This window comes from Canis lupus, chromosome 7 (genome assembly GCF_048164855.1).
Source record: "Canis lupus baileyi chromosome 7, mCanLup2.hap1, whole genome shotgun sequence".
NCBI lineage: Eukaryota > Metazoa > Chordata > Mammalia > Carnivora > Canidae > Canis > Canis lupus.
In genome coordinates this window covers 29,689,699-29,703,945 of record NC_132844.1, presented here as the reverse complement: position 1 = coordinate 29,703,945, position 14,247 = coordinate 29,689,699, and positions in this window count along the sequence as shown.

Sequence of the window (14,247 nt, the reverse complement as noted above, 5' to 3'; positions counted from 1 at the left end):
ATGAAAAAATATTTAATATGTGATTTATATAATTTAAACAGGAGTAAAAACTCTTACCATTTCAAAATTGGAAGGGCTCTTAGATGTGTCAAGCCCACTTTTCTAGTCTACAGATGAAGAAATTGATAATTGTGATGTATCATTATGCTGTGTAATGACAACCAAGACTAGATCTCAGGGTTCCCAACTCCCCTTCTCATGCTCTTTGCCACATGATGGTATTACTAATTACCTACCTTCAGACCTTTGGAATTCCCACATCCAAAATAAAAGGCAATTGCTGTGAATATATTAGTTTTATTGTTTTTGCTTTGTACTCACTCATTCAATATGTTTTGATTTGATCTAAATTTCACTTCTATTGTGTTAAAAATTATGCTTTAGATTCCTCCAAATGCCTTAAATATGTTTGAGATAATTTTTTTCATAGCAATCATATTACCATAAAGCTCCTCTGGGTCTATGATAGGAAATATTTTGGAAATTTAATGATGGTATTTCTTTTGAAAAGAAAAATAAAACTCTGGAAAGCTGTGTGCTAGCTTGTATAATTCTGTCTTTAAAAATGAGTTAGCTCAGCTGGTCAGAACATTAAACAAATGAGACCAAGTTCATGACAAGAGAGAGGGTTAGTTTTGCATGCTCAGGTCTAGTCCTCTGGCCTGTGCCTGCGTCAGGTGCATGCTACCACCCATGCTTTGAGGGCCTAGATCAAACAGGGAATCTAAATCAATGCAAATCTGTATCATGCAGGAAAAACCAGTGGACTGATGGGCCAAATCCTGGCAGCCCTACTGCTGATGTGTTTGTTTATTGTCTTCATGTACATGGGACCAAACATGAGAGTCCCTATGTCCTCACTGTAGTATGTATGCCACGGATCACAAAAGGTTTCTTATGTGAATTTTAAGAGAAATCTATCACGAGTGCCTCATAATGTATCACATGGGTAATTAAGATTTGCTTTGCTATTGAAAATAAAAATATGGTTTAAGGTTCAGGATTGTGATTGTTATAAACTTGTATGTAAAAGTTTATAAAAAATGCAGTTTATGTTTAGCTGACACTTTATAATAATGGGATTTATTTGTGATTCACAGTTTAATGTGGTCAGCGTAGGGATGCAGTTTTTAAGGAAGTAGAGCCTTAAAATATGACTAACTATAATACTTTTTGGTGAAAAGTAAATATTTAATAATATATTTTGAAGAACCTGAGGATGTTATCAAGATGGCCTTTTTGAGAAAATGGAATTTTAAAAATTTCCCTACTTCTCTACCCCTGCAGTCCTATTCCTACTCTGTGTCTTCTCCAGGGAGAACCATGATACACAACATTTCAAGGTGACTATTTGCATCCAGGAGAATTGCACTGACTGAAAGATTAGGTGGATCAATTTGCAAATACACATTTCTCTGTATGCGAGTTTCTCCAAGTTTTAAAATACAGTCAGTGAACTGTTTTTAAAGAGGACTTTATCTTTCACTTAGACATTCTGTGGTTGTTCTTACAGATCAAGGCAAATACATGGCTATTAAACATTTAAAAGACATTTTAAAATTTACTCATGCATGTTTCTTGTAGATTATTTATGCAGGAGGGAAACATCATGAGTTATCCTATCACTACAGAAAAAATTCAAGATTGAGTAAACTGCCATTTGTTTATGCCACATTGTAGCTTGCCTTTTCACTTACGATGTTATGAACATTCCACAGTATCATTAAAAACAATTTTATATCTGGTTTTAAGATTTTATGTTTTTATTCATGAGAGGTACAGAGAGAGAGGCAGAGGCATAGGCAGAGGGAGAAGCAGGCTCCCTACGGGGAGCCTGATGCAGGACTCGATCCCAGGACCCCGGGATCACAACCTGAGCTCAAGGCAGACACTTAACCATTGAGCCACCCAGGTACCCTTATATCTGGTTTTAAACTACACAGGCAATCACATATTTTACACATATAGGATGTTTCTTGCAATTTAAACTAATGTTCTCACAAGTACTATTGTACCTCTCTGTGTTTCTACATCTTTCATTTTTCCCTTAAAGTAGATCCTTGAAGGAGAATTACTGCATCAAAAACCATAATCTGGGCTGCCCGGGTGGCTCAGCGGTTTAGTGCTGCCTTTGGCCCAGGGCCTGATCCTGGAGACCTGGGATCGAGTCTCACATCGGGCTCCCTGCATGGAGCCTACTCTCCCCCTGCCTGTGTCTCTGCCTCTCTCTCTCTGTCTTTCTCTCTCTCATTAATATATAAATAAAATCTTTTTTTTAAAAAGCCATAATCCTTTTTCTAACCCCTAAAAATATTTTTGATGTCTGTTTAAATTAGGAATATTAAACACACAACTAGCAGAGTTCACTATATATTTTAAATCCAACATCATACTTTTTACAGAGTGTTGAATGATCTGTGAACAGGATTTTGAACAGAAAGAAACCTTAAGTTGCCATTTAACTTGTCACTGTTTTTAATCCACAAATGTCTACTTTTTGTTAAAGTAACAAAATTAGGGAATAGCTAAGCCCATAAGGTAGTTAAAGTGGTATGTGTGTGTCTCTACACACACTTGTAGGTTACAGGGCTGGGAGAGGTGGTGTGAGGTGTGGAGGAACATCTGGGAAATTAATTTAGCTAGTTACAAGTTAGCAAGCAGTTTTCAAGACAAACCTGTGTCTTTGCTTGAATTTACTCTTTTTAGATGATTTGTGTGTGCATACTTAGAATTGACTTAGATTCCATGCATCTGATTCAATTGTCCTTATTGTTAATTTGCTTTAAAATTTCAATGAGGTTCTATAAACCATTTATTCATATCATTCAATAGATATTTGTGAAATGCTTTCTATACACCAGGCACTATTGTTGCATTGGATTGAAAAATGAGTTTCTGACATAAAATTGTTTTGGATCCAGTAGAGAATAAGTATGATAATAGCTAACATTTTATTGAGTGTTGAGTATAAAACAGACAGTCAGCAAAACCCTTCACATGTAAGATTTTTTTTTCACATGTAAGATTTTATTTCTTCTCATCTGGGAGGTACTTGAGGCTTAGTGAGGAGAGGTGACTTTCCCACTGGCGAATAGGTAGCAAGAATCAGATGTGGAATATTCATTCATTCATTCATTCATTCATTCATTCATTCAGGTCTGTTTCCAGGGCCCATGGTCTCAACCCAAGAGCTTTAGGAGCAAGCAAGATGTGAAGGACTATGTTATAGGGTAGAACATGATAAAGCACTATCAGAGATTCGAACAGTAAGGTACAAAGTTCAAAGCAGGAAGAGAGTTTATCTGGTTAGGAGACTCAGAAAAGGGTTTATGGAAGGATTCACTTTTAAGGTGATCTTGAAGAAGGAGCATGGTGAATGGAAGGGAAAACAGAAGACAGAGGGAACAGCATAAGCAAGGAGAATGGAGGCAATTAAAGACCTAGTGTGCCTAGCCACAATAACATTTAAAGCATTATGTTTATAAGGAGTATGATGTTTACAAGATGACTACATGTTTGGCCATCTTAAGAAAGATAAATCTGTAGCTATGATAAACAGTTTCTATTTAATTTAGTGGGCAGTGGGGGAGCTTTTGAAGGTCGATTAGCAGGAGGGTGATTCACACAACTGTGGTTGTCCTCCAGAGGGTAAGAAAATACGTCCACCTCAAATTCGTTTGAACATTAAGACCGATGATCACACATGCATCAAGAGGGTATAAAAAGGTTTATTACTCCCATAATGGGATTTTCTGGGAGAGCAGGGCTTGGCTTTCTTTTCATAGTGATTAGGGGGTGGGGCCAGAGTGAGGGTTCTGGGTCCTTATGGTTACAACTAGCAGATGAGTTTCATACCAAGGGATGAAACTCATAAGTATTTTTATGGGCTTGTCCATATGTGGGGCAAAAAATGGGAACAGCAAAAATGGGGTTTGAAAGTTGTCAGTATTCAGACATCACAGATGGAGTCAGACTCAATTATTTAATTCACTACTGATGTTTGATGGATGACTGAAGGTACTACAGCTCATTTAATTGATTTTGAACTTATTTAAGTAAGCCATGATGACCCTCTACGAGGCTTAGAGCATGCAACCATTAAGGTTTATTGAAGTTTCATGGGATATCTTATTGAGGAGTCTGCAGTGTGTACTTTGAGAAGAGTAATACATGCCTTGGTAGAAGAACATCAATAATGTCTGAAACTCCAGAAGGGATAAGATGAAGTCTTTTTTTTTTTTTTTTTTTTTTGGCTTTAGTATGGACAGGCATGCATGACCTTGATTCTTATTTTGGGTATCCGAGGCAAGAAATTCCCATGGATTTTTTAGCCCAAAGGAGGTAACCTCAGATCAGGGATTGTTTTTGCCATTGGTCAAACTAAATGGCCAGATAATTGGCAATTTTCCAAGATTCTGTAAAAAAAAAAAAAAAAAAAAAAGCATGTTGGACCAATTTTTAGTCAAGCATCTTCTACTGCTAAGATGACTACATGTTTGGCCAATTGTGCTGACCGTTGGGTCTTGTCCTTAATCAAGATTGTCCTGCTTGGAGGATGGATAGCAGCAGCTTGCTAGAGGATTCCATGACACATTACAGTGATCTTACCATAGGTAAAGTAAATGAACTCCCCCGTTTTTTTGTTTTGTTTTGTTTTGTTTTTTTTTGATTACTCAGCTCATCCTGAGTTTCAATCAAACACACGCATACTCTCTCCTGGTGGCCAGTGGGTCTAGGGGGGGGGGAGAATGACTTCCTCTAGCACCGTTACATTTGGCAAGGGACTAAGGTCCAGATAAGCTACTTCCTCCTACAGAAGGCCAAGGTTTGGCTCTACCATTTCCATTTTAATAAGGAGGCCTCTGTGACTGCGCCCAGTCTGCTGGGTGCTGCCTCAGTGATCCAAGGCATAAGGAATACCTGGGTGTGGCGAGTCATGAATTGAGGGCCTTTGTTTCCAGAAAAACACAATATGCAGCCACCAGTTGATGTTCAAATGCTGTGCAGCCTAGAGGTAAGGGGGTCAGCTTCTAATATGAGAGGCTCGGGACACCTGGGTGGTTCAGTGGTTAAGCGTCTGCCTTGGGCTCAGGGCATGATCCTGGAGTTCCAGGATCGAGTCTCACACATCAGGCTCCCTGCATGGAGCCTGCTCTTCCCTCTGCCTATGTCTCTGCCTCTCTCTGTGTGTCTCTCATGAATAAATAAATAAAATCTTAAAAAAAAAAATATGAGAGGCACATGGGCAACTTACTGTCATCATAGGTGGGCCAGAGACTCTAGGAGGCATGAGAGGAGGTTGCTAAAGCCTCCAAGTAAAGGAGTCTCTGGAAAGCATTAATGGGAGGGCCTGTTATGATGTACTTTGGACAGATTCTAGAGCCTTTTGTTGGAAGGGACCCTATTCAAGGCAGGCCAGTTTGTAAGTAACAGCATAAATTAACTGCAGTAAAATTTGTAAATGAGGAATACGTTGCCTCTAGAATCCAAAAAATCTGAAAAGGTATTGGGTTTGTTTAAAATTATGGATGCTGAGAGGGTCATTGATTATTTTCTCAGTGTTAGGGATGGAACAGCCTTGACTGACAACATAATTCCTAGGAATTTAACTGAGACACTTTTTGTAGCTCAATGATGCATCCCTTTTGGAGAGTTCCTTTGTTACTATTTGTATATCTTCAATGAATGTGTCAAATGAATCTCAGAAGAGGAAGATGTCATCAGTGTAAGATCATACCTGTGTTCCTGGAAGGTGGATGTGATGGAGATCTTGCCTGCAGAGATTGTGTGGGAGGACAAGGCTGTTGAGATACCATATGGACAGCCGGTAAAAGTGCATCGTGCCCCATCAAAGGTGAAGGCAAATTGTGGCTGAGAGGCTGTTGAAATAGAAACTTAATAGAACATATTTGCCAAATGTAAAAATAGCAAAGTATTTTCCAGTTATTGATTGGACAGAGTCAGGGATTTCAATGATATTAAGTATAAGGGTCTTAATTGCTGATACCATGGCATTAAGGTTGTAATAATCCACTGTTAGATACCATTCATTTTTTATCAGGTTTGAGCATTGTCCAAATTGAACAACTAAGAGGAAAGCAGAAGGGATAATGTCTCCTTTTGTAGGTCTTATGTGGTGAGTCACAATTCCTAGAGGTCTTGTTTTAATCTATATTGGGCTATATTAACCATTTTAGCTGTAGGGGAAGGTCCATGAAATCCCATTTTGTTAGGCAAATTGTAAGTTCTTAAGATCTAATTTTATTTCAGTTTATTACTTGTTGGGTTAAAGCATCCATGCCCACCATGGGCTATTTTAGTCAATGGGCCCTATGACTATAGGAAATTTAGGAAAGACAGTAGTTCTGGTGGTGAAGGTGAGGCATCCCTATTTGTTGGTAACTCCTGTAAGAGTATGGGAAGTGCCTTGTTTAAATTTATTGGACTCCTCTCTATAATTGTAAGTTGAACACCAGTATTGATCAAGGTCATAAAGGCCCGTTGGTGTATCTTAGCTGATTAATTTAGAATTTATGTTGTAGAAGTACAAAAGCCTGTATACTGTTATATAAATTATTTTAATATAGCTTGGATTTATAATTGGGTCAAATTGCCAAACACTATTTCAGTTTTTGATTCCTTTCCCTCTATTGGTCTGTTCTACTTCCTGTAGGTGGCCACTGGATATACTTTTGAGATGTTCTCTTTACTCTGCTCCTATTTATGTTTCTTCTTATAAAGAGTCCCTACTCAGTATTGTCAAGGTTAGGAAACTCTCCCATGTAATTGTTGCTTTCTACATGTTAGGGAGTCTGGGCCTAAGTCAGTTTTGAAATAACTCTTTGGCATGCTGATAAATCTCTGCATTCAATGGAACCTAGAGTAATTGTGAGTCCATTTTACAGTTATCCAGTAGGATAATGGCATCCTCTTTTCCTTTAGGAGTCTGCTTTTCATAATATTCTGTGCCTTATGGGAATGCCATGTGTATTTTTCTTTATAGCCCTGATGATCAGGATCTTTTTTGGTGACAGAACCATGGATAGCAGTAGAACCAGAGACATTTTAGGCAAAGGGTCCTAGTGAACCATCTGCTTTTAGGAACATGGAGTCTGGCATGACTCAGAGTAAAGATTCTCCCTTACACAAGTGGCCACATGATGGGTTTGTATATTGTATAGAGTATCACTCTTTCTCGTGAGCACTCTAGAGTGGGGTCTATACAACCAATGGTCACAGGAGCCTAGTGTAGGTCCTATCCCCCTGAGCCTAGTGTAGGTCATAGCTTATGCTGGAATTGAGACACATGATTCAGTCCAAGACATACTGATAAGTCTGGGCCAGGACACATGACCTAGGACCACTTAAGGAGATCTGTGACACCCCTCCTCCAATCCCATAATCCTGTACCTAAGCTCCAATTTTTGAAACTTCAATTTAGATAACTCCTTAAACAGAAACTCTAGGACTCAGCAGATGCAGCACTGCCACAGCACAACTCAAACCACAAGCTTGACAATAGGCAACAGTGTGATTCCAAGTGCATGTTCCCCAGCTTGCATCAGAGTCCGTGCATAAGCCAAGAGCAAGAGAAGGAAGACCCCTTGCAAAGGTGGTCATGTGGTCATCAACTATGCAACACTGCTTGCTTCTCCAGCTGTTTTTGGTTGCCCCATTGAGGCTGGGATTAACCTCCCCACCCTAAACTGGTTTGGATTTTAAGATTGATGACACCATACACACATCCCAAATAAGTATGAAAAGCTTTATTACTTACTTAATGGGACTTTCTAGAGGGAGCAGACATCAAAACTGGTCTAGAATGGCTTAGGCAGAGAGTATCTGATTTTTATTGCAGTTAAGGGGTGGGGCCAGGGTGAGGATTCCCCGAGTTTGTTTGGGTTGAACTCCCTCCCTGCCCCCCACCCTACCTACCCCCACCCAGGGAAAGAGTGCTGGGGCCTTCTTACTGATTTACCCAGATGTGGGGCAAGAGAGGAAGAATGAGAAGTAGGGTTTAAAAATGTCAGAGGTCAAATACTTAAAAAATGGAATCAGACTCTTTACTACCCTTTTGCTCCAGGAAGAAATCTAACCGCGATGAAGGGAGAGACAGGAGACAAATGACAATTTCAGTAGTTAGGTAAGATGGTCATGTATATTGGTTTTTCACTCAAATTTAAAAAAAAAATTGAAATCTTCCCATGTCAGGTCTAAAGATGCTGCCACTATTTAGCAAGTCAGTTCTCAGGGCCAGTTGTTCTGACCTTGGAAGGAATGAATGGAGAGTGGCTATGTGTAACAGTCCGAGCATCCCATACTCCACCTCTTGTATTTTTCTTTCATCCTTTGATAGATGTTCTAATGAGAATGAATTCATTGGAGAGATTGCTTGAACAAATCTGCTATCTTAATAATTTAATACTGGATAATCAAATTAAACTTGGGTGCCATTATGTTGTTGTTTTTTAAGATATTATTTATTAGTTAGAGAGAGCACCAGTGGTTGGGGGGTGGGGAGCAGAAGGAAAAGGAGAAGCAGATTCCCTGCTGAGCAGGAAGCCCAAAGTGGGGCTGCATCCCAGAACCCTGAGATCATGACCTGAGCTGAAGGCAGATGCTTAACTGACTGAGCTACCCAGGTGCCCTGTATGTTCTAATGGTCTTTAGAGTAATTTAGTCACATCTAGGCAGGGTAATTTTAAATTAGCTTTATACATATTTGTGGAGACATTTTGTATTATTTATGGAAGTAATTCTTATTTAATAAGCAACATATTTCATAATTCATTGTCAAATTAATATGTCCCAGGCACCATTCTAAGTGCTATATTAATATTAAATCATTTTGTCCTTTTAATGGGACATAGTGGAACAATGTGGTATAGATGAGGAAAATGAATCACACTGGAGGTTAAACAATCTGCTTAAATTCACATAACTGGTAAGTGGTTGGTCCAGCTAGGATTTGAACCCCAGGTCTTAAAGTTTAAATCTGGCTCCAGAGTCTACGTCCTAACCATTGTGCTATATTGTTTCTCACAAGTACCATAATGATCACAATGCTCTAGATTCTTAGACATTAAGAATATAATAGATTTTTCTTCTTAACAAGGATAGTATATGGGATTATGGGGTAAATTACCCAAATAATTTAATTTCAATTTCAAAGTCTTTAGGTTTTAATTTTTGATGTTAAACCATAAACACAAAATCACTACATTCCAATGGTATTTAACGTATGTGAAGAAATGGTAATAATATAGTAATAATAATAATTGATGAGAGTGCTAATAATATAAGCCCATGTGAATGGCACAGGCATGAGCTCTTTGTCAACCATCAACTAGACACAAAGATGACACATGAGGTTCTGACTCAAAGTCAAGCCAAAAGAAAAAAATATATGAAGCCTATTTAAGGTCTGAGTTGAAATCCAACATTGCAAATATTATCTTAGTATATATTATGTATTTGTTTATACAAAGCTTTCAAGGGCGCTTTTTCCAGTTATGCATAAATGTATCTATTTAGAAGCCAATCCTGAATCACTGTGCTTCAAATATTAAATAAATAATTTCAAAAATAATAAAATATTTGTAATAGATTTAGTACTAGTAAAATCCAGTACGAATAAATTTAGTACTTCATGTGGAACAAATGATTTTGTCATTAATGAATAGTTTTTAAATATTATATGTTGCAACTTTATCTCAACTTTAAACCTTTCTCTTTTACAGTAAAATGGACATGATATATTGATTCCATGGTAGATGTATGTAATTTATGAATAAATAAATTTGTTTTTATTGAGGATTCATTTTCAAAAAGTAAAAAAATATATATATAATAATAATAATAATAGAAGGCCCTGAATAAGATATTTTGTATAGAAAAGAGCACAAATAATTCTATTTGCAAATCTAAAATTAAAACAAATAACAGTAGTTTACAAAAGAAGCACTTTTGGAAAAAAGAGTAATGTCACTATTTTACTTCCAGTATCTAAATGGCTTCATAGATTTCCTTCATGACTTTAAATGATCAGTTTTATACTATTCGCTGCATCTATTTTTGGGAAATGCTTTCCACAAAGTGAAATTTAGTTTTGGACAATTTTGAACATTGGTGTAATAAAACCAATATAAGATAAATCAGACATTTCAAACCTTTTTTTGAATGTTTTGACCTTATTTATCTGATCTGAGGTCTGTATTTCCAGTTGAATCAGATGGTTGTGAAATTCTCCCCATTAGAGTTTATTTTTAAAAATTTTTAAAAAGATTTTATTTATTCATGAGAGACGCACAGAGAGAGAGAGAGAGAGAGAGGCAGAGACACAGGCAGTGGGAGAAGCAGGCTCCATGCAGGGATGTGGGACTCGATCCCGGGACTCCAGGACCATGCTCTGGGCCGAAGGCAGGCACTAAACTGCTGAGCCACCTAGGGATGCCCCCCATTAGAGTTTAGAATAATTTATTATGTCTTTTCAACTTAATCTTGGCTGGACAATTGCCCTCTGGGTGGAGAGACTAAGAACAAGCACTCCTGCTCCTCTTGTATTTCTGCCAGTATGTTGATCCTAGTGTCTTTAGCAAGGCCTAGCTTAAGGGACTCCTCTGCTGCTTTTGTAAACTGTCCTCAATGTGTACTGCAATAAGGCTACTTTTCAAATTATTTGCATCTTTATGTACAAACCAGCTTATTATTTTAACTGACTTCATTGGTTATATCAGCAAAATCACCACTCAGTCCAAAGAAACAACTTTTTCAATGAACTTGACCCTTAGGATAAAATACAAAATGCATTTTTTTTAAGATTTTATTTATTTATTAATGAGAGAGAGAGACAGAGACATAGGCAGAGGGAGAAGCAGGCTCCATGCAGGGAGCCCGACGTGGGACTCAATCCCAGGTCTCCAGGATCAGGCCCTGGGCTGAAGGTGGCACTAAACCGCTGAGCCACCCGGGCTGCCCACAAAATGCATTTTTAGATTGACTTGACTTTTCTTCCCCTACACTTGACTGTTTTTGCTTGGGTATGTTGCCATAATGTTAGTCTGAGGATCTTTGATAAAAGAGGTAGCAATGAAATAAAAAGCAAAGAATCATTAAATCAGATTTTTCCATGTAGCTCATCTACCCCTTGGTTGGAGGTTAGTTGCTTTGGCATTCGGAAGGCCTGACTTAATTCTTTCAGTTCTGAGGTAGAAAAAAATGGCATTTTACCAAACACAGTTAGCAGTGTTGATGTTTAGGATCTTTGACAATTTGTTACTATCCTTTGTTTTGCTTAAGTAACTAGACATGCAGCCAGCATTTTGTCAAGAGAAATGAGCGCAGACACTGTATGGTACTTGCCTAGATGGAACTGGGTTTGGCCAATCTTCAAGTTGAGTTGAATTCCAAGCTGGATTGAGGCTGGACTTTCCTACTGGCAGTGCCTTCTGGACTCCAAAACCATCTCCAAAAACTTCAGCAAGTAAAATAGTCTCCAGGAGAGACCAAGTACATTAATTGGGATTAATTTCAACTGTGAATGGCAGAAAACTCAGTAGAGGTAAATTTATTCCTCTTAAAAGTTTAAATATTTAAAGTTCAGATGTGCTATTTCAGCCTTTCCCTAAAATCCTTAGCAACTCAGGATGCTTCTAGTTCATTAGTCCTACATCTCTAGGAGGCAGCCCTAAACCTTTGGTCTGAGTTGGCTTAAATCTGGGACCCCGTTAAGATGAGCCCTTGGGAGCCTTACTGCATAGTAGCAAGTGGACCAGTGTTCTTTAGAAAATACCATATTTTCCAGGAACCTTTTCTGTTTTTTCTTTTTCTGCCCTCCCCCTTTCTTTGGTCAATAAAGAGGATGAGATCAACCCTTCTATATTTTTAACTTTGTTTCTGATTCTTACCCTTCTGGTGTACTTATCAAAAAAGCAGAGTTTATATTAGTTGCCAATATGGTGAAAACCCTAAGTTTTATTTTGAGTTATTTCTTTCTCTCCCTGTAGTTAAAGTAAACCATCTGTGGCTCAAATTAGTGAGGTTTTCAGTTCAGGAAATATTTACTCAAGACTTTCTAAGGGTCAAGGACTCTGCTAGAGGATATGAAGAATAAATGATAAAAAAGATACAGTCTTGTGTTCTCATAGTTGAAATTAGGCAAGCACACAGATCATCGTGATACAAAGAAAAAATGTGAATATAAGAGATACACAGGGTCGTACAAAACCAAAGGAGAGATTTCTTCTATTGGATGACTTGGAGAGGGCTTCGTGGAGTCAATGTCATTGGATCTGGGCTTTGGAGGGCTAGAAGCAATTGCTTCCATAATAGCCATCCTGTATAATCCTGTTGGAGCCTGAAAATGCTAGACGCTAACATTTCTCACCTTTGAAACTACAGAATGGTTTCAATTTAGCACCTTAGCAGAGGCCTGCTAAGGGCATGCTGCAAAGGGTTTTCCTCTCCCTTGAGAAAAGATATGAGAGGAACTCTCTGTATTTTTTTTGACATGGATATGTGAGGATGTGATGCCTGGAGCAGCAGCAGCTATCTTGTGACTATAAGGAAACAAGCCTGAAGACAATGGCCAACATGAAATTAGTGAAGTAGAAAGATAGAAAAGCACATGGCTCTTTCTATCTCAGAACTTGTTGCCATGTAAGATAAATATCTGTACTGTTTAAGGCACAGTTAGTTGGGTATTCTGTTACAGAAAGCTATAAGCCTCCTAACTGACAGAATAGAATTTTTCCTGGCAGTTTGGGGTTATGGCGGGGGTGTGTGTGTGTGAAATGGTGTTGGAGGGAGAATATGCCAATCAACAGAAACAGTGTGAACATAAGTGTGGAATGAAAAACTCAGATTATATAGGGAAATAGCAAATGGTTTGGTTTGGTTGGAGCAAAGAGGAGAGAAGATGGCAAATAGTGGGAGGTGCCTGGTAAGATAGTTTGGGACAAGATCATGGAAGACTTTGTAGCTGAACTTAAGAGTTTAGAATTTATTCAATAGGAAGTGGTGACAGTTGAAGGTTTTTGAGTAGGTGGAACTATAATCAAAACTATGCTTTCTTTTTTGAAGAATATATATATATATACACACACACTTTCATGTATATATTTGAAAGTGTATAAATATATACTTTCTTGTGGTTACACTTCTATCCTTTTGAGTTTTCTCCACCCTGTCATCAAGAATATATAATTTACAAAGTCAAAAAGAGGGGACAGACTGTTATGAATTTTATACCACTGCTGGTTAAACTTTACATAACTGCTTAACAAGTTTAATTACATAAGACAGTTTTCCTCTGATTAACTGACTCTCATTTAAGCATCTCTAGATTTAAAAGATTTGATATTATGGACAGTTTGCAGATGAGAAGAACCCTAATCAGAAATGCACATTCTATTTTAATATGCAATTATTTTGTAGTGTTACCCAGAGATGAAGCATTTTTTTGTTCTTTTTAAAATAAAAGTTTTTTTTTAAATTATAAAATAATAAACCCTTTATTGTTAAATACTTAGGAAATTTTAAAAATTGGGAACAAGAAATAAATTAAGAAATCCTCAGACTATTATTTTCCTTTATATTTTTTCCCCTGAAGCTTATTTTTAAAGGCTTGAAGGTGATGCATTCTGTATTTGAATTTAGGTTGAAAGTATGTAATTGGCACATACAAGTGAACCAAATAAATCTGATTTTATGATTTAACAATAAAATGCTATATCACAATTCTCAGTTATCATTTAAATAATGTGCTCTTCAGGAAACAAACATATTATTCATTAGAAGTTTTGGATTATTTCAGGAAATAAAGGGAGATTATGTCAGAATAAACAGAGCAATTGTTCTTTCTCTATAAAAATGAGCAAATCCTGAATTTTGTTTTGAACTTCCATAAAGATAATCCAGTAGAGGTTACTCTTGTTCTGAACAAAGCTTTTTGCAATTTTGCCGGAGGATTTACAGCATAATTCTGTTATCATGAATTCTGAAAATACTGCATTCAAGGTACAAAGTGTTTGATTAGTGAGGACAAAATAATAAACCTGGCCTGTTTAAAAAATATTATATCAGTCAAAACTAGCTGTTGTTGTTATATTTGTCATAAAGAATTTTTATTTTATTCTGTAACTTGTGATTTGTTTATTATATGTTGTTTGGGACTATTATGATGAACTTCTAACTGTATGTAGAAAAAATTAGAATCTGTTATACTCATATTGAATTGATTAAAAATTA